Raw genomic sequence first — 19,316 nt, forward strand, 5'->3', positions numbered from 1 at the left:
CCTTCTCCCTCTGCTGCTCCTCCTGCTTGTGCTCACGCTCTCTCTCTGACAAATAAATTTAAAAAAAAAAAAAAAAAAGGAAAGATTTCTCCTCTCATCACTCTTCCAGAACCCTCTAATGGCTTCCCATTGCTACCCAAAGTAAAAGGCAAAATCTTTGCAGTGGTCTATGAAGCCTGCAGTGATCTGACCCCTTTGTTGCTTCTTTAACTTCATTTCCAGCTGTTCTGCCCTCACTCACTAAACCTGCTCTATCAGACCTAAAGGAGACATGCTCCCACCATGGTTTTTGTATTGCTCTTCCTTCTGCCTGGAATCTCTTCTTAGAGACTGTGGACTCCTTCACTTGAGTTAAGTCTTTGCTTATGTGTCACCTTTGTGAGCTTCTCACTGACCATTCTTTTTAAAATTGGAACCTTTCTATGCTTTACTTTTGTATATAGTCCTTACCTTATAAAACGCTACATCATTTACTACTTTGCTTATTTTTGTTTTTCCTCTACTAGGAATGTAATCCCTTGTAAAGGCAGGGACTTTTGTTTGTTTTGTTTTGTTTTTTTAAAGATTTTATTTATTTATTTGAGAGAGTGAGAGACAGAGAGAGCATGCATGGGTGGCGGGGGGAGAGAGGCAGGCTTCCTGCTGAGCAGGGAGCCCAATGTGGGGCCCGATCTCAGGACCCTGGGATCATGACCTGAGCCGAAGGCAGATGCTTAACCGACTGAGCTACCCAGGTGTCCCAAGGCAGGGACTTTTGTATCTCCAGTGCTTAGTACAGCGTCTGACACAAGGTTGCATCTAATAAATATTTGTCAAATGAACGAAAGGTAGGTTTTTGGTACCGAACTTTTTCAGGTATCTGGGTATCTCTTCCATGTTTTATGGAAAAGCTCTTGGAACAGATTCTGGCTATTACCCATGGAAATCTGTGGCCTCTTCTTGTAACTACCTTTTTTTTTTTTTTTTTTTTGGCAAGTACTTTTGTGATCCTCTGTTTTTTTTAGAGGTCTGCTAGCCAAAGTGTTTTTCCACATCCTGGCTCTTTATTCTTTGGACGAAGAGTGTCCTTTTCTCAAATAAGCTACATAGAATACCTAGCAGCTTCTTCACTTTGAGTTGTAAATCATCACAGTTTTGTTCAAAGTGAAGCTGAAACGTAATATGTGAAAGGAATAGTCTGAGACAGAAAATTTCCAAACCTCTTCTTAACTCTTCGACCTTTTTCTTATTGATAACTTCAGGTAAGAGAGAGATTTTTTCAGTCAAAACAGAGTTATGTTAAATTCTAATTTATAGCATAGTCTTAAATCATTCTGACCCGTGAAGCATGAGCATAACCTTTGAAATTAGTGATTATGAATGAGAATGATAATCTTTTAAGTGCCTCAGCCTCCAATTTATTTTTGTATTTTGGTTTTGTTGCATATTATCAAAGAAATCTTCATTCACATTGATTAGCCCTTGCAAATGATAATTATTTTTTTTTCTCATCAGTTCACTTTGTAATCTTACAATCTCTGGTTACTTAGTTTTCCTGTGGAAAATTTTGAACACACACACGTAAATAGGGACTATAATAAATGAACTTAAACAAAATTAACGTTTTGTTGATCTTGTTTTGTTTCTCTAACATTTTTTCCTCCTTCAGATTTATCTGCAAAAGTATTTTTAATTAATATTTTAAATTATTTTAATTAAAAATTATTCTTAAGTGTAACAGTTTAATTTTAATGTTTTATTTTAAACATAATTTCTTTTCTTTTTTTTTTTTTTAAAGATTTCATTTATTTCACAGAGAGGGACACAGCGAGAGAGGGAACACAAGCAGGGGGAGTAGGAGAGGGAGAAGCAGGCTTCCCGCCGAGCAGGGAGCCCGATGTGGGGCTCGATCCCAGGACCCTGGGATCATGACCTGAGCCGAAGGCAGATGCCTAACGACTGAGCCACCCAGGCGCCCCTTAAACATAATTTCTATGCTATTATCATACCTAACAAAAGTAAAAGTAACACTGATTTCTCAAGATTATCTGATACTCACTCCCTCCCTATTTCAGAATTTCTTGGTTATGCCAAGAATGTCTTACTACAGTTATTTTTTTTTTTTAAAGATTTTATTTATTTATTTGAGAGAGAGGATGAGAGGAGAGAGAGAGCACATGAGAGGGGGGAGGGTCAGAGGGAGAAGCAGACTCCCTGCTGAGCAGGGAGCCTGATGCGGGACTCGATCCCAGGACTCCAGGATCATGACCTGAGCTGAAGGCAGTTTCTCAACCAACTGAGCCACCCAGGTGCCCACTACAGTTAACTGTAACAGTCCCTCCAGCCCTTCTTTTTCCTATGTTACTGAGTTTGTTGGAGAATCAGTCACTTGTCCAATAAAATGTCCCAAATTCTGAGCTTATTGCTCTATACATGGTTTTTGTTTACCTTGTTCCTTTATCTCTTGAGTTTTCTGTAAATTGGTGGTTAAATATGGAAAGCTGCATAGATCGATTTTGAAATGCTTTAGGTGAGAATATTCTTAGAGGGTTCCGTGTATGTCTTCTTATTCCATCACAACATGAGGACACAGTGTCTGGTTTTCTTACTTGTAGTGATGCTAGGATGGAATGAATGGGTTCAGGTGGGGTCATCCTGATCCCTTTAATAATGAAGTTCCCACTGGGGCACCTGGGTGGTTTAGTCGTTAAGCGTCTGCCTTCAGCTCAGGTCATGATCCCAGGGCCCTGGGATCGGGCCCCACATCGGGCTCTCTGCTCCGCGGGAAGCCTGCTTCTCCCTCTCCCACTCCCCCTGCTTATGTTCCCTCTCTCACTGTGTCTCTCTCTGTCAAATAAATAAAATCTTAAAAAAAAAAAATGAAGTTCCCATCATCCTTTAACCTAATAGTTTCAGCAACAATTGATGCTTCATTCACAAATCAATTATATATTAAAGTGACTTCTTATCTTTAAAGTTTTTTTAAAGAAATGAATACATTTAAATTTTCTTTACATTTCTGTTCACAGTATCACTTCACAACCAATTTTTCCCTCCCCACTCCCCCAGTTCTAAATTTATTCCCACTCGCCATGGTTTTAGAATGTTTTGGACATTTAACATAAAGCTTGGAAGGAGATATAAAGTAGAATGGACAATGAAGGCTGGGGAAATGGGGAAGTAAGAATTATCTACCCACCTAGTTTACCTGTCTTCCCTCTCTGCTTAGGGCCTACTGGGCCAAAGAGGCCTAATTGGGATTAGAGAGTGGGTAGGACTGGGGCAGTGTGGATAGCAGCATTGGTTTTGGATATGAGCTGAGTATAAATGCAGGCTGGAGCTAAGTGTACACATTTTAACATTTATTGTGTGTAATCAAGAATTGGCCTCAAATAAAATTAAGGATTATACAAAACTTGTATTCCGTATTTTGCACCCTTTATCATTTAGCCTTGCTGGCATGGACAAAAATTGTACCCGCAGGACGTAGGAGACTTGTGCATTGCTGCATTGTTTTATTTATTTATATATTTTAAAATATTTTATTTATTTATTTGAGAGAGAACACATGAGAGACACGAGCAGGGGGAGGGGCAAAAGGAGAGGGAGAAGCAGGCTTGCCGCTGAGCCGGGAGCCCGATGCGGGGCTCGATCCCAGGACCCTGGGATCATGACCTGAGCTGAAGGCAGACGCTTAACGACTGAGGCACCCAGGTGCCCCTGCTATATTGTGTTTAAAACAAATGGGTGACTCCTCTAGTCTTGTGCATCTCAGTATGACTGCTGCTTTCTTTTGGTTGTCTGAACTAAAAACCTTGGTGTCATCCTTTGCTCTTCTTACCTTCCACATTCTGTCCATTAGCAAATTTTGTCTGACCTAGTCTCACCATTTCTGCTTCTGTTCTCCTTCTCCAAGGCAACATGGTTTCTCTCCCAGATTATTGCTGTAACCCCCTCACGGGTCTCTCTTTCTCCATCCTTGCCTGTTCATGGTCTGTTCTTCAGAGAAGCCAGAATGATCTTTTAAAAATGACAGTCACATCTGCCATCTCCCTGTCCCAAACCCTCTAGGACTTCCGGTCTCACTCAAGAACCCCAGGGGCTCACAGTGTCCTGCAGGGACTTATGTGATCTGGGTCCCTGGTCACTCTGTCCTCTCTCCCCCAGCCCAGCTTGCTCACATGCACCAACCATGCTGGTGTCCTTGGTCTTCCCTGAACTTGCCAAGCCTGCTTTCACCTCAATGTTGTTGCCCTTAGTGTTCCTTCTGTCTGGAGTGGTCTTTTCCTTCCAGTCTCTATCCAAATGTCACTCTTTCAAAAAGCCTTTCATTATTCTTTGACAGATGCCAAAACATAAGACTGCCCTAAAATTTATCTATTGATGATGTCATTTTTTTTGTAGGTATAAGGTTGTATAGGAAAATGAAAAGAAAATAAGCTCTTTGTACTGTAATTTAAGCAATTGAAAATACCTAGCTTTTATAAACTTTCAGTTATGCTAGAGTGAGTAAGTTCTAGAGATCTACTGTACAACAGTATGGTATTGTGCACTTCAAAATTTAATAGAGTAGATCTCATGTAAAGTTTTCTTACCACAAAACAAAAACCAAAGGATGCAAGAAAACTCTGGAAGGCGTTGCGTGCGTATTGCCTTGATTTTGCTGATGGTATCACAGAGGTGTTTATTTTTGTCCAAACTCATCACATTGTACACTTTAAACGTACCTTTCTTTGTATATCTATTACTATGAAATAACTCTGTTAAAAAAATACCTACACTGAGGCTAACTTACTTGATTAAAATGAGATTGGAGAAAGTTGAACACACTGGAGGAACACTTAATTTTTTTCAGGGACAGATGGATTAATTTGCTGGCAAACAATTTAGAATCAAAGGTAATTCTGTTAGCTTACTTGTTTGGAACTCTGCAGGACCATTATAGCTTCTAATAACTCAAAGGTGTGACTTTCTCATTAAATAGCTCTTAATAAGCAGTGTAATTGGATCAAGTGAGACTTTTATCTTGGTGTGTGCTGCGGCGAAACTGCCTCTTCAGATAGTGATAAAAGACCCTGGTTGCAAGTGAATAAATAAGATCATTAATTTTTTTATTGAGACCCCAAAACTGACCGTATGGTTTTATTTGAAAATAATAATTTTTACTTAGTGTAAAAAAGGTAATGAATGCCCATTGCAGGGGGGTGGAATTAAATGTAGCAAATATAAGGAGGAATATGATAGGTTGTGATCTCCTGTCGTCTTATTCTCCAGACAGGAACTTGTTAATATTCTTTGCATATTCACTTTTTTTTCTTAATCGTATGTCTTTATATATATATGGTTTAAACTTGGTTGTGTTCATGATTGTGTGTAATAATTTCTTTTTTTTGACTCTACGATAAGCGTTTCCTTATACTATTAAAACTCTTTGTAAATGTATTTTACATAACTAATCAATATTTTATCTGTATGTTCCTTAGCTTACCTTTTTGATCAATCAGTGAATAATTTTACACAAAAGGTGGTTGCTTTTAAGCCTTTTGCATTCTCATACTTTTGAAATGGGAAGTGAATAGGACTTGAAGACTCTGTGCCACACTTTGGGATATAGTCAAGAAATGCCAAATATAAGATCAAATGCTCAGCACGTAGTACTTTGGCTACCGACTTCCGTACCAAGTGGGTTAGTTTTGACCCACCTCAGACTTTCATCTTTATTGTGCTAAGTTCCCTATGGAATTGAGTTTGGTGGGTGGGACTTGGGGAGGCTCTTGCGGTCCTGGGCGCCATGCTGGTTCTACCTTATCTCTGTGGCTTTGAGGACTTTGGCATCACTTTGGAGGTAAGCCAGGTTGGGAGCAATTTCATAGTGTTTGCATTTGGGCTGAGAGGCAGAAGTAGTCTTAGAGGCTGAAATGAAGCCCTTTGAACATTGGCTTTCTTGTGAGCTGCTGGTCTGTAGAGTGGCTTCAGCTGTTCATCTAGTTGGTCATTTACGTCCAGCATGGTGTTGGAAAGTTCCATTGAAACTGTACATAAATTGTATGTATTGGTTTGAAAACTTATGAAATAAAAAAAAATTCTCACGAGGAGCTACGTATTCCTCTCCTCCTCCTCCTCATCTGCTCCTCCTCCTCTTGTTTAAATATGATCTTAAAAAACTATCTGAAAGATATTCTACACACTGTACTCTGTCAACTGGATATCAGCATTTTCCAGGAGCCTCTTCTAATTCTTGCATATGCTGCTTGGTGTCTCTGTGCTATTGTGAAATGATTTACTAATGGGCTTCTGCCCAGGACGGTTGTGAAGGTTAACTAGTCTCTGATTATTAAGCACCCTACAAATAAAAACAGCCATGAGTAATGCTGGCTGTGTAATAGAAAATTAGTAAATGTTACTTCTTTGGGGTAATTACATGCTTAAAATGCCTTTTACCCCAGTGGGAAATATGCAGAGGTGATACTGTGGGTTTCTAAAGGGTTGTAATACATAGCAGATTAAGAGCATAGCTATGATAAATAATAGCTGTCAACTGAAGCATTCATGTAAAACTTATGATGTATTCAAGTAACAAAGACCCATTTTCCATCTCTATTAGATTCAGCTGGAAACAGTGAGGAACCAGTCTTGTGAGCTTTTGCATGTGGTCTTTGACCTCTTTTTCTTTTTTTAAGAAAATGTACCAAAATGAATAACAGTGTAATAAAATCTCACTAATCTGGATTCTGCTGATTTAGGATTTGGACCTGGTACATCTTTTTTTTTTTTTTTAAAGATTTTATTTATTTATTTGACAGAGACAGACACAGCTAGAGAGGGAACACAAGCAGGGGGAGTGGGAGAGGGAGAAGCAGGCTTCCCGCTGAGCAGGGAGCCAGATGCAGGGCTCGATCCCAGGACCCAGGGATCATGACCCGAGCCAAAGGCAGACGCTCAATGACTGAGCCACCCAGGCGCCCCTGGACCTGGTACATCTTTATACTACCTATGCGAAAGTTATTTGCTCAGGTTAAAAGAAAAAAAAAGCAAGCAAGCAAGCCAGCAAGCCAGCCAGCCAGCCGGGAGGAAGGGGTGTGTCTAAAAAGAATGAATTATTTTCAAACCCTGAATGTGTTGGTAAGTGAATTCAGGTTACTGTGTTAATTTGAAAATAAAGTTGTTTACGTATTTATTTTTCTACTTCTGGTTCTTATTAATTTATTTAGGGTCTTTGTTCCATGACTCTTAATTAGTGAGAAAGATTGCAGATGCTTCTCTGTTTCTGTTTCGGAAAGTTGATCTGAAAGCAAAAGAAACAGCAGAATTCTGATTCTAACATTTTTTTAATCTGTTGTGTATTAGCTACTGCGCTAAACACAGCAACTCAAAAAAATATTATGACTGCTTATTGCATCCCAGGCCCAGCAGTGGTGAACAAGACCCAGCTGTTTCCCTCAAGAAACTCAAAAGTCCGGGGGAAAACCGCAGCAGGCTCCGTCAGTGAGGAGCCCTTCTTGCTTGACGTACTTCTTCACTAGTGTCTGAGCAGGTACAGCTGCTGTCTGGATGGAAGCTAGCCCCTTCATAACGAGATCTACATCTTGAGGACTGCTGCTGATCTTCTCAGGGCTGGAAGCGAATAGAAATTATCTGCCATGTGGCCCCCTCTGCACCTGATCCTCCTCTTCTCCTTGCCTGGAAGATGATGCCAAGTTGTAGGTCAAGCCCTGTTTTATGAGGCAGCTCTGGGAACTGAGAAGGAACACGCAGTGGCTTCCGTTTGATCTTTCCAGAACATTCCACCATTCTTTCAAACTCTGTGTTTTTACAAGTGAACTCATCCACACAGAAATTTCCGTGTCTCGTGGAGCTGTGTTTCGACCTGTCACATGGTGGGGCGACCTGCCAGCCAAGCATTCATTTTTCGGAAGTGTAGGCATCTGTGTCTGTGTGGTAGTGTTTGAGCAGTTGTTTGGGCAAATAATTGCTTTCATCTATTTCAATGAATATTTACTTATTTTTAAGAAATGGAAAATGGTTTTTTAACAAACTGTGTGTGCTAAAAAAAGGGGGGGAATGTAAATATGGAAGTGTTGTTATCAGTGGCAAGAAGCATGGACTGAACTAAAGATCTACACTAATTGCCGTGACAAAAGTAGCCAATCTTTATTCTTCATTAGATGCCCATTGGACTTAAACTGAATGGTCTGTGATGAAATGAAAATATAAAATCAAGAACATACGCAAATGTGGGAGATGCACTGCAGGTGATGTGCCACAGCATGAGGGTAGCTTTAGGTGGATCATTTTTGTGTTTTGTGGTCGGCATGGGACCCCCCTTTTTAAAAAGATTTAATTTTTAAGCAATCTCCACACCCAGCGTGGGGCTCGAACCCACAACCCTGAAATCAAGAGTTGCATGCTCCACGGACTGAGCCAGCCAGGCGCCCCGGGACACCCCTTTAATATGTAACTTTTGCACATTAGACTCGCTTACGTGTTTTTAGGATTGCAGTATATACAAAGAAACAGAGCTGTTTGTGTATGCTGATGAGCTACTTTGGGAACCCTATTTAGCACTGTAGATCCATACCCAGGTTGTTTTTGTTTTTTTTTTTTTTTTAAAGAGGTGATTAATTTCCTGGGATGCAGCAAGATGTAATAGAAAAAAGCAAGGCATTGGATTCAGACTCAGAACCTGCTGGGCGGGAAGCCTGCTTCTCCCTCTTCCCCCCCCCCCCCACAAAAAAAATAATGGCTAACATTTTAAAAGTGTTATGTGCCTGGTTATGAGTAAAGCACTTTAATGGGCTATCTGGATTTTACAAAAACTCTCTGTCAACTCTAGAGAGTAGTGGTTAAGAATGTGAGCTTTGGAGGCAGATTGCATGGTTCATGCTCGTGCTCTGCTTCTTACATAATTAGGCAATTAATTTTGACCTCTCTTTGCCTCCCTTGGTTTTTCATATGAAAATGAGGATAATAATAGTACTCATGTCATGTGGTTGTTTTGAATATCGGATGAGAAAAGACATGTAAAGAGCTTCGACAGTGCCTGCCTGGCACATGGTAAAACTCAATAAATCCTGGCTATTAATACCACTGTATAACCTCAGGCAAATGGCTTCCTCTCCGAGCTCCTATTTTGTCATGTGGGAAGTGGGAGTTAATAATACCTACCTTAGAGTTACTGTGAAGATCCAACGCAATTAGTTATTTAAAGTGTTTTGTGGAGTGCTTGACACCTAGGAACTGTTTCATCCACCTTGGCATTCTAAATCCTAGGTCTGATTTTGGTTATTCAGTGCATCTTTATTGAACGGGTACTTGTTAAATGCTGAGGTTACAGTGGTTAAAAAGAGAGAACAGGTCCCTGCATGCAACAAGTTTGCCTTTCACTGGGAGATAGAGAGGAGCAGCAGAAATAAGTAAATGATGGTCGTTTGAGATTGTGACAAAGCTATGAAGGGTACAGTGAAGGTCACTGGGGGTAGCGGTGGGGAGCAATTTGAGGCGAGGAGATAGGAAAGGCTCAAGGGAAGATGTGGAGGGTGGGAAGAGTTGGCTGTTGGAACAAGAAGGCAAGAACGCTGGAGGCTGAGGGTCCTGAGAGTTCCAGACCTGGACTTGGAAAGAGCTTGGTGGGGGTTCACAGAGTGAACTGGAGGTCATTGTGGCCGAAGCTCCCTAACTGAGGGAGATGTGTGAGACCAAATCATGTAGGACCTTTTGGCCATGCTAAGAAGTTTTTATTGTATTACAAAGTGTAGTGGGAAGCTATTGAAAGGTTTTCAGCAAGTAAGTTAAAATTCAACTATATTTTGAGTGGAAATCTCGTATATTTTCCGACTTTGGGGCTGGTGACTTACATACAAGATCCCACTCTGGTCTTTGATCAGAGACAACCTACTTATCACTAAAACTCAAGTTCTCTTCCATCATTCACCTCCCTTGACTATCCCACATGGTATCAAGGGAGGGAGGAGACACATTTGTAGAGTATTGACTATGTCAAGACCTTCTTGGCTTTCAGGCACACTTCATATTGTTCCTCAAACCACTTGTGAAGCAGGTGTCCCCTATATTTAACCAATGAGGAAACGGGCTCCAAGGTAAGTGATTAACCTAAATGTTAATGGCTAGTGCTGGAGCCAGGATTTGCATCCAGGTTTGTTCCTTGTTCCCCTGCACCCCACCCCGAGCCCCATGTACTTTGGTCTCTGTCTGGTGGCTCTGTCATGATGATGATGGAAGTATATGAGGCTGTAAGCATAATCGGATTAGAGATGTTTGCTCGTCTTCATTATGGACAGTTAGGGGTTGCAAAAAATAGATGACGTTGCTTCACAGTGCACCCTTTATTTTCTTTCAGAATGATTCTGTCAGAGTGATTATGTTTTTGTAATTGTAGCCATTCAGGACTGGAATATAGAGATAGTCTCCATGTCCATCTTGGGCTACGTTGACTTAGGTAACAGCAGGGAAATTTACTATCTTCCTGTAAAAAGATTCCTTTGCTCATTGGTCTTCAGCTTTCATTAGTACTAAGAATGCAAGTTAAAATAAGTAAACTGTAACTCATATTCTACACGGCTTTAATAATTTAGTTTTCATGAAAAATAAGAAATGAGGTTGAATGGTCAGTTTGTAGCAATTAAGAAAAATATTGGCATTTACTTGTCATCAGTCCACGTAATTCTTTTCAAGAGTAAGAGCTTTTATTTTGGTGTAAAATTTCCCACGAGTCTAATTGGGAAAATTATAATGGTTGTTTCTCCTTAAAAATGGAGGAAGTTTTTAAGTGGTCTAAAGTTAATTGTATCTATCTAAATTACATTGACTTTGTTTCAGTATTACTCTTTCCATAAAGCATTGGTAAAAAGGCTAACAAAGTAATCTTTTATCATTTCTAAAATTTTCCTAGTTTGTTGCTCACTGTATGACACTTGTTAGTAATGGATTTCTATGCTTGCAGTAATTTGGTTTCAGAAAGTCATATCCTTTGTTTCTAAAGAGCATGTTAGCATCTGAATAAACATTTTTTTTTTTTTTTTTTAGATTTTATTTATTTATTTGATAGAAATAGAGAGAGGGAGAGCACAAGCAGGTGGAGTGGCAGGCAGAGGGAGAGGAAGAGGCAGGCTCCCCGCTGAGGAAGGAGCCCAATGTGGGGCTCGATCCCAGGACTCTGGGATCATGACCTGAGCCGAAGGCAGCCGCTTAACTGACTGAGCCACCCAGGCGCCCCTGAATAAACATTTTGGTAACTATTCAAAATAATAAAAACACACGTTCTTGTGAAAGAATTAGAAAATAGAAACAAGCAAAAATAAAGATCACCCGTAATGTGTATTTTCCAGGCTTTTCCATGTCCTTGTGTACCCAGAAAATCTGGATTTGGATTTTAGCTTACTTTATGATCTATTTAACTTTTCTGTGCCTCAGTTTCTTCATCTGCAAAATGAGTACCTAGCTCATAGAGTTACTGGAGGGTTAAATGAGTTAATATAGGGAAAGTGCTTAGAATATTGCCTGGCCTCTAGTAGGAACGAATATATGAGGTTTTAAAAACTTAAAAAAAACAAACAACAGGGGCACCCAGGTGGTGCAGTTGGTGGAGGGTCTGACTTGGTTTCAGCTGGGGTCATGGGACCGAGCCCTGCTTGGGGCTCTGCACTTAGCTTGGAGTCTGCAGAAGATTCTCCCTCTCGCTCTGCTCCTCCCATTTGTGCTCTCGCTCTCATAAATGTATCTTAAAAAAAAACCCAGACATGTAATTCTCACAGTTCTGGAGGCTAACAGTCTGAGATTAGGGTGCTAGCATGGTTGGATGAGGACCCTCTTCCTTAGTTCGTAGGCAGTGACTTCTCTCTGTGTCCTTATAGGGTAGAAGGCTAAAAAACTTACAGAAATTTTCAAACTTACATAAAAATAGAATAGTATTATGAACTTGAATGTACATATCTATTATCAACATTTAAACATTCTTGTTTTATCTGTCATCCCCCTCCCTCACCCCTTTGAGGGTAAGTGGAGTATTTTATAGAAAATCCTTAATGTCATATCATTACCCCCTAAATACTTCACTTTGTACCATGTTAATATTTGTTAAGAAGTAAATTATTTTAGAGAACCAGTGCACAAAATTAGAGTCATTTTTGAGGGGAGGAAATACAAGTAAAATACCTATAAAATATATTCTGTGGTGCTTTAATAAATTCTAGTTAACTGAATGGTATTTGAAGTAAGATTATGAATATGGAGATTTTAGCTATTCAGATTTGACATTTATTGGTCAGTAAGATCTTTAAAATGACTGGTATCAGTTTTATTATAAATATACTGTAAAGATAATTTTGATTATTTTGTATCAACATAAAACATTTCTTTTAAAAATGTAGAGAGCAATTTGAGTATTCTTTTGGTGGAGAAATATTTAAAAATTGTAATAGAAAAAAATCATCTCATAAAGGAGCTAATTTTAAGACTTTTGAAGACAGATTGCATATTGTAAAAATTCTAGATAAGTAAATCTTTAGATTTTTAAAAATAACTTTTCATCTATATTCCCTTATATATCTAGCCCACAAATACATACACATATATGACACTTCAAAAAGATTATTTGAGAATAATTGGAGAAAATGTAAAAAATTAGGCATTATACAAGGAGGTGGTTTTGTTTTTTTTTTACTTTAATGCCTGGTTCTCCTGGACAGCAATCAGTTCTAACTTGGAATTTCCTGCCTTTGGTCTTATTTTAGACTCCCATTTCAAAATCTGTGAGTAAGTAGCATGTGACATAAACTCAGAAAGAACTAAACTATAAAGGCAGGAATTTGATTGCAATTAGATATATTTCAATAAATTGCAACCGGTGAGATCATCAGAACTCATAGTCACCTAAATTTGGTCAGCACTTGAATTCTAGATCCTAAGATTCCTGTGGCACGGTGCAGTAATGGAATGTGCTGGTCATGCCTCATGTTACTAATGATGGTCCAGGGATACTCTGGGTCGGAAGTGAAGAAACCTCCGTTTCACCTGAACTGCCAGGCTGATTAGCCTTTTTGGCAAGTTGCTTAACCTCTTTCACATTCAATTTCTTCATTTCTCTAGTGAAAAAAAAAAGGATGGAAGGGAGATAGTCTCAGGTCTACTGTATTATTAAGGAAGTCCTAAAAGAGATCCCAGAATGCAATAGTTCATACAAAGTAGAAGATTGTTTCTCATGTAATAGTTGGAGTTCCAGGTATGGAGTTCTGCTTCATGCTATTATCTAGGGATCCGGGTTCCTTCCATCTTGTTTCCTCAACAGTGAGCTAGAGGCATTGTCTTCATGCAGAGAGTGGAGGAAGCAGTCGGTAGCCTGGAAGGGGCACATCACATTTGCTAAAACTCACTGGAAAGATGATCACACACATGGTCATACCTAAGTGTACTTAAGACTAGGAAATGTGATGGAGCTGGTCAGGCTACCGTTTTATTAATACAGAAGAAGGAGAACACAGAGAGTGAAGGATGGTTAGCAGTCTCCACCACATCTCTGCAGTTCCTGCTTTCTCTGATTATAGTGTTGACCACATGTCTTCGTCACACCACTTAGTGGCCCCCTCTACCTTGACTTGAGTTTGAAATTACTCATTAATATGAAAGTATTTTCTATTCTCAGCTTAATGATGACTTAGTGGTCTCTAGTTTTCTTTCTTTCTTTCTTTTTTTTTTTTTAAAGATTTTATTTGTCAGAGAGGAGTGTGCACAAGCAGAGAGAGTGGCTTGCAGAGGGAGAAGCAGGCTCCCGCTGAGCAAGGAGCCCTATGTGGGATTCGAACCCAGGACCCTGGGATCATGACCTGAGCCGAAGGCAGGCACTTAACCGGCTGAGCCACCCAGGTCTATTTTTCTTATACTTGCTCTGTAGTATTAAAAACTTTCATTGTGATTTCCCCATGATTGTTTCATTTTTATGGATCATGTAGTGAGGAGGGCCCTAATTGTCTTGTCCTATTAATTTGAGAGTGCAGGTGGCAGTTGGATTTCAGAGCTTTTGAAGCAAGAGCTGAGGCTAAGCTTGAGTTTCTAGCAGGTATCAGGATTTCATACAGGGTGAATGAAATAGAATCCAGCTGCCAGGTTCTAAAGAGCATGTGGAGAAGCAATTAGGGACCAAGAAGTGGTGGGTGAGAAGCTATGCAGGCAGAAGAACAAGGAAGACATAAATACTGAATAGCAGAGCCGGGTGGGTGGTTGAAAAGGATAGACAGGTTGTTTTCCCTTCTTTAAGAAGCTGGGCAAAGCAACTAGGAGAGACAAGAATATACCCCTGTGCCACAGTCTTGATAAACTTGGAAGATCAGCTCAAATTTTTTGATGGCGCTATCAGCTTTTGTATAAGCTATTAAGATAAAAGTAATGAAAAGTTGTCGAATATATGTTTAAAATCCTCAGGCTGATGGTTCCGTAGCTTAATTTGTGGGAGGAAGAAATGAAATGAATACATAACTGATAATTGCAATAGTTGTAAGTTTTAGAAGGAAAAAAAGTCCTACTAGATTTTGTGTCCCTGAAACAGAGGGCCCCATTAGTGAATGAAGTATGTATTTTTGTCAGTCTGTTAATGTATACTGGCTTTAAGAACATACTCTCTAAAAACAAACAAACAAACAAAACATACTCTCTATAGCTCTGGCTTGACCTACATTGCTTCCCTGAGTCCTTCCTATAAAGGAATTTGATGGTCAGGGGTGCTCAAAGTCCTCTTTCTCTGTGATCATTAGACACTCCCCCCAACATCCCATCCCCAACTACTCCATATAATCCCTTGCTGGGTTCCCATAGCAAGTGTGAATGTAATTAGATAGATCTCTTGTTTTCCAGATTGTGCACTTCATTGAAGTTTGACACTAAACACTTTTGTGTGATGTATGGTTGTGTATTTCCATATCCCAGAGAAAGTTGAAAACCAGAAGTGCTCTATCTGCTGCTCCTTTATTACCTCTAGAGTGCAGGTGATAGATTTATTTTCTTGGAAATATGCTGGAACACCTTGGCAGATAAGGTGATAATTGCTTAAGTTAAACAAATGCTTTGATTCCCTTGGAACTTAAAGACCTCATTAAAAATTCTCTTTCTGATTTAGATTTAGATAAGCCAAAAAAGGCACCGTGACAGGTTGGAGATAAATCTTTAAAAATCAAACGCTTTTTTGTAACAAGTGGTTTATGGAGCATATTGTGAGTGGTTTCCCTTTTGTAAAGAATGTCATGGGAAGAAGTAATGTGTAAATTGTTTTCTTTAATGCATGAAATGCCCAAGGGAAGTTGAGATTAGAAATAAAGTAGGACACAAGCTAGACTGCCAATGCTAAAGCGAGCATTATGTACTCTTTTTTTTTTTTTTTTTTTTTGAAATTCCGAGAATATGATGTTCTGATACCTTGAAAGGCCAAATGGTTGTGATTAACCTTGAAGTTTAAGTCTCTAGCAGATGAAAGACAGTTGCAGTTTGTAGCCCAAGGATAGCAAGTAAAGGGTGATATCACATCATAATGCAGCTTGGGGAGTGGTTTTTAGAATGTTTAGTGGCTGTTTATTAGGAAAGGTCAAGTGGTTATACTTTAAAAAATGTATTTAAAAAATGTATTCATTCTCTAAAGTGTCACACAGATCTTGGGGCTGTCTTTTGTAAACTTAGGTGTTTGTCACCTGTACTTAGGTAATTTTGGTGAAAACGGTGCTTTCTTACTCTGTTGGCCTACCTCCTGGAGACAAAGTCCTTTCTGTATGGCTTGGCTTTTTCACTGCATAATAAGCTATTAGCCTAACCAGCTGCTCTATCTGTCCCCAAAGCGTTTTGGAATTCCACCATTCTGGGCCTGGATCAGAGAGTATAACCGCGCATTTTCTTCTATTTCGCTCTGTCACTGTTGACATTTGGGTGAGTCTCCTCTGTGATATGTTTATAAGCATCTGCTACTCTGGAGAGTCTGAAGTCTCCTTTTTACTGAGTTAGATTAGATCATCAGAAAACTGTACTTGCACTGTATTCGCTGAGGCTCTTTTGCTGAATTACATGGTATGTTATACCCATGGCTTTATCCAGGGTTTGTTTAAAAAAGAAGTAATATAAAATTCCCTTTAGCTTATGTTACTGAGAATATTGCTTATTATATCACTCTATATTCCATATATAAAGGCTAACCTGAGAAATTTCCCTCAGAGTTCAGGGGCATGAAAAAGCTTGTTTTCTTTGATAAAAGGTACTTCTCCCCGCACCCCCCCCATCTTTTAGATAATAAAAGATGTGTTATTTACCTTATATATACTTACTTGTGCTTGGGAGCACAGAGCCAAATTTGAATGTTAATGTTAGCAATTGTGTGAACACATTTTATAAATGAATTTAAAAAATAGTCATTAATTAAACCAGGAGTCAGCAAACTATGGCCCACCCTACCCCTGTGCTTGTAAATAAAGTTTTATCGGAGCATAGCCATGGGCGATTGTTCATGTATTGTCTATGGCTGCTTCCATGCTACTGTGGCAGATTGGAGTATTTGCTATCCGACCCTTTAGAAAAAAAAAATTTCCAATCCTACTGCAAATAGTCACATGATGGTATGTGCCAGCCAAAACACTGGAAGAATATAAAACAGGGTGACTTCTAGAAAATGGGCTACTTGGGAAAGGCTTAGCAGAAAAGATGGGCTATGAAAGAAATTTCATCTTTAAATAGTGGAACATACAGAGAAGGGCATTTTATGGGGGCGAGAACAGCATAAGTAAAATTCCTTAGGAATGAGCACATTTTGAGCAACATGGGACTAATTTGAAAACTGTTGTAGCCAGATTGGAATTAGACAGCAGTGACAATGAAACCGACTGGGAGATGCCTGATGGAGGGCTTAAAAGTGAGGAATCAGAATTTGCATTTAATCTGACAGTCTTGTGAAACCCTGCTCTGAATTCTTCGCAGGGAAGTGATGTGATGGAAATCGCGTTTTAGGACAATTCATCTGACAGCAGTGTATGGGATGTGCTCATGTGTGGAGATCCCCAGGACTTAGCAGTTACTGAAGTAAGCCTAGCAGGAGGAACTGATAAGAGGAGGGTAAAATGGGGCTGAGAGGTAGGCTCTGAGGTGCTGGGAAGGATAAAAGCGACTTTGTGATTGAGTGGATGCAGAGGATGGTAGCAAGGAACTCTTGAGAGAACTGGGAAAAGTGGAACCAAAATGGTAAACGTGTTTGTGAGAGAAAATAGGTTCTTTCTCTCTTTCCCTCCCTCCCTCCCTCCCTCCCTCCCTTTCTCTCTTTCTTTGTTTCTTTCACTTTAAAGTTTTTGTTTTTACTTACTTAAATTCAATTAGTTAACATGTAGTGTATCATTACTTTCAAAGGGTGGGGTCAGTGATTCATCAGTCTCAAATAACACCCAGTGCTCATTACATCATGTGCCCTCCTTAATGTCCATCACCCAGTTACCCCATCAATCCCCCTCCAGAAATCCTCAGTTTGTTCCCTATAATTAAGAGTCTTTGTCTCCCTCTCTGATTTTGTCTTATTTTATTTTTCCCTCCCTTCCCCTATGATCCTCTGTTTTGTTTCTTAAATTCCACATATGAATGAAACCATATGATAATTGTCTTTCTCTGATTAACTTTTCACTTAGCATAATACCCTCCAGTTCTATCCACATTGATGTAAGTGGTAAGATTTCATCCTTTTTGATGGCTAATATTCCATTGTACATGTACACCACATCTTTATCCATTCGTCTGTTGATGGGCATCTGGGCTCTTTCCGTAGTTTGGCTATTGTGGACATTGCTGCTATGAACATTGGGGTGCAAGTGCCCCTTCAGATCACAATGTTTGTATCCTTTGGGTAAATACCTAGTAGTGCAATTGCTGGGTCTATATTTTTAACTTCTTGAGGAACCTTCATACTGTTTTCCAGAGTGGCTGCACCAGCTTGCATTCTTATCAACAGTGTAGGAGGGTTCCCCTTTCTCTGCATCCTCGCCAACATCTGTCGTTTCCTGACTTGTTAATTTTAGCCATTCTGACTGGTGTGAGGTGGTATCTCATTGTGGTTTTGATTTGTATTTCCCTGATGATGAGTGATGTTGAGCATTTTTTCATGAAGGTGTTTTTTTTTTTTAAGCACTCTCTGCATCTAACATGGGGCTTGAACTCTGAGATCAGGAGTCGCGTGCTCTTCCAACGGAGCCAGCCAGGTGCCCCAGTATGTGCTTTCTTTTTGACATCTCCCGTTGCTGGCTTTATAAGAGAGAGTAGGGAAGTGTTTGGAGACATGGACGGGCTCTGGGAGAGTTTCCATGAAGGAAGAGAGCACAGGCAAGGAACTCGGCAGCAGGAAGGAAGATGGGGTACAGGAAATGGAACGGACAGAGGAACTGGAGTCAGTAGAGCAGTTTCCCAGTGTGTTTCCCAGGAAAGGCTGGTTGTCTAGACTGTTAACAGATATTTGTAGAAAAAAAGGGTGCCATGATCAGATAAATTTGGTAAACTCTGGGTTAAGCAAAGTCAGTGAGACGTCTTGTTTTAATACCTCTTAGATTCTATAATTAATGTGCATCATCATTTATATCTTCAACTAAGATCTGTCTCTTCAGTTATAGATTCATGTGTTCATGAATCATTTCTACCTGACATCTCCATTTGGATATCTATTAGACATCTGAAACTTACCAGTTCCAAATGAAATTCCCAGTCTTTCCCCACAAAACTGGTTTCCCTATCTCAGTTGATGGCAACCTCATCTTTTTCTCTTAGTAAAAAATGCCATGGTAAATGATGTATGAATCGTTTTGTTTAATGTATAAAATGCCCAAAGGAATTGAGATTAAAATTAGAGGTGCGCAGATCAAAAACTTTGGAGTCATCTCTGACTCTTTCTTCTATACTCTCAACCAATCATCAGGAACCACATTGGCTCTACCTTCAAATATATCTAGAATCTGAGCACTCCTCATCTCAAGTGATCCTATTAAAATCTTACCACTCTTTTTCAGTAGTAGCTTACCATTTCACTGGGGATAGATCCATCAGTCCTTCTGGTGACCTGCATGGCCTTTTATGATCTGACTTCTTTTTTTTTTTAAGATTTTATTTATTTATATGCCAGAGAGAGAGAGAGCACAAGTAGGCAGAGCGGCAGGCAGAGGGAGAGGGAGATGCAGGCTCCCCGCTGAGCAGGGGGCCCCATGCGGGGCTCGATCCCGGGACCCTGGGATCATGACCTGAGCTGAAGGCACTTAACAGACTGAGCCACCCAGGTGTCCCTGTGATCTGATTTCTTACTGACTTTCTGATTTCCCATTCTCTTCCTC

General features: G+C 39.8%; 1 protein-coding gene across 4 annotated transcripts in view; it reads left to right on the forward strand.

Annotated features, from left to right (window-relative positions):
- The window catches only part of FOCAD (focadhesin), a 309,238-nt gene that overhangs the window by 10,217 nt on the left and 279,705 nt on the right, over positions 1 to 19,316 (forward strand). For 2 of the 4 annotated variants that reach the window (XM_036082632.2, XM_078061288.1), the window contains exons 2-3: positions 15,813 to 15,900; positions 16,939 to 17,040. The exons of 1 other annotated variant lie outside the window; for it this stretch is intronic. The gene's annotated coding sequence lies outside the window, so the exon portion shown is untranslated. Of the gene's footprint in view, positions 1 to 13,839; positions 13,858 to 15,812; positions 15,901 to 16,938; positions 17,041 to 19,316 lie in introns of those variants that run through there. One more of the 4 variants, XM_078061287.1, reaches the window with a different exon arrangement.

Source organism: Halichoerus grypus, chromosome 14, assembly GCF_964656455.1.
Source record: "Halichoerus grypus chromosome 14, mHalGry1.hap1.1, whole genome shotgun sequence".
Taxonomy (NCBI): Eukaryota; Metazoa; Chordata; class Mammalia; order Carnivora; family Phocidae; genus Halichoerus; species Halichoerus grypus.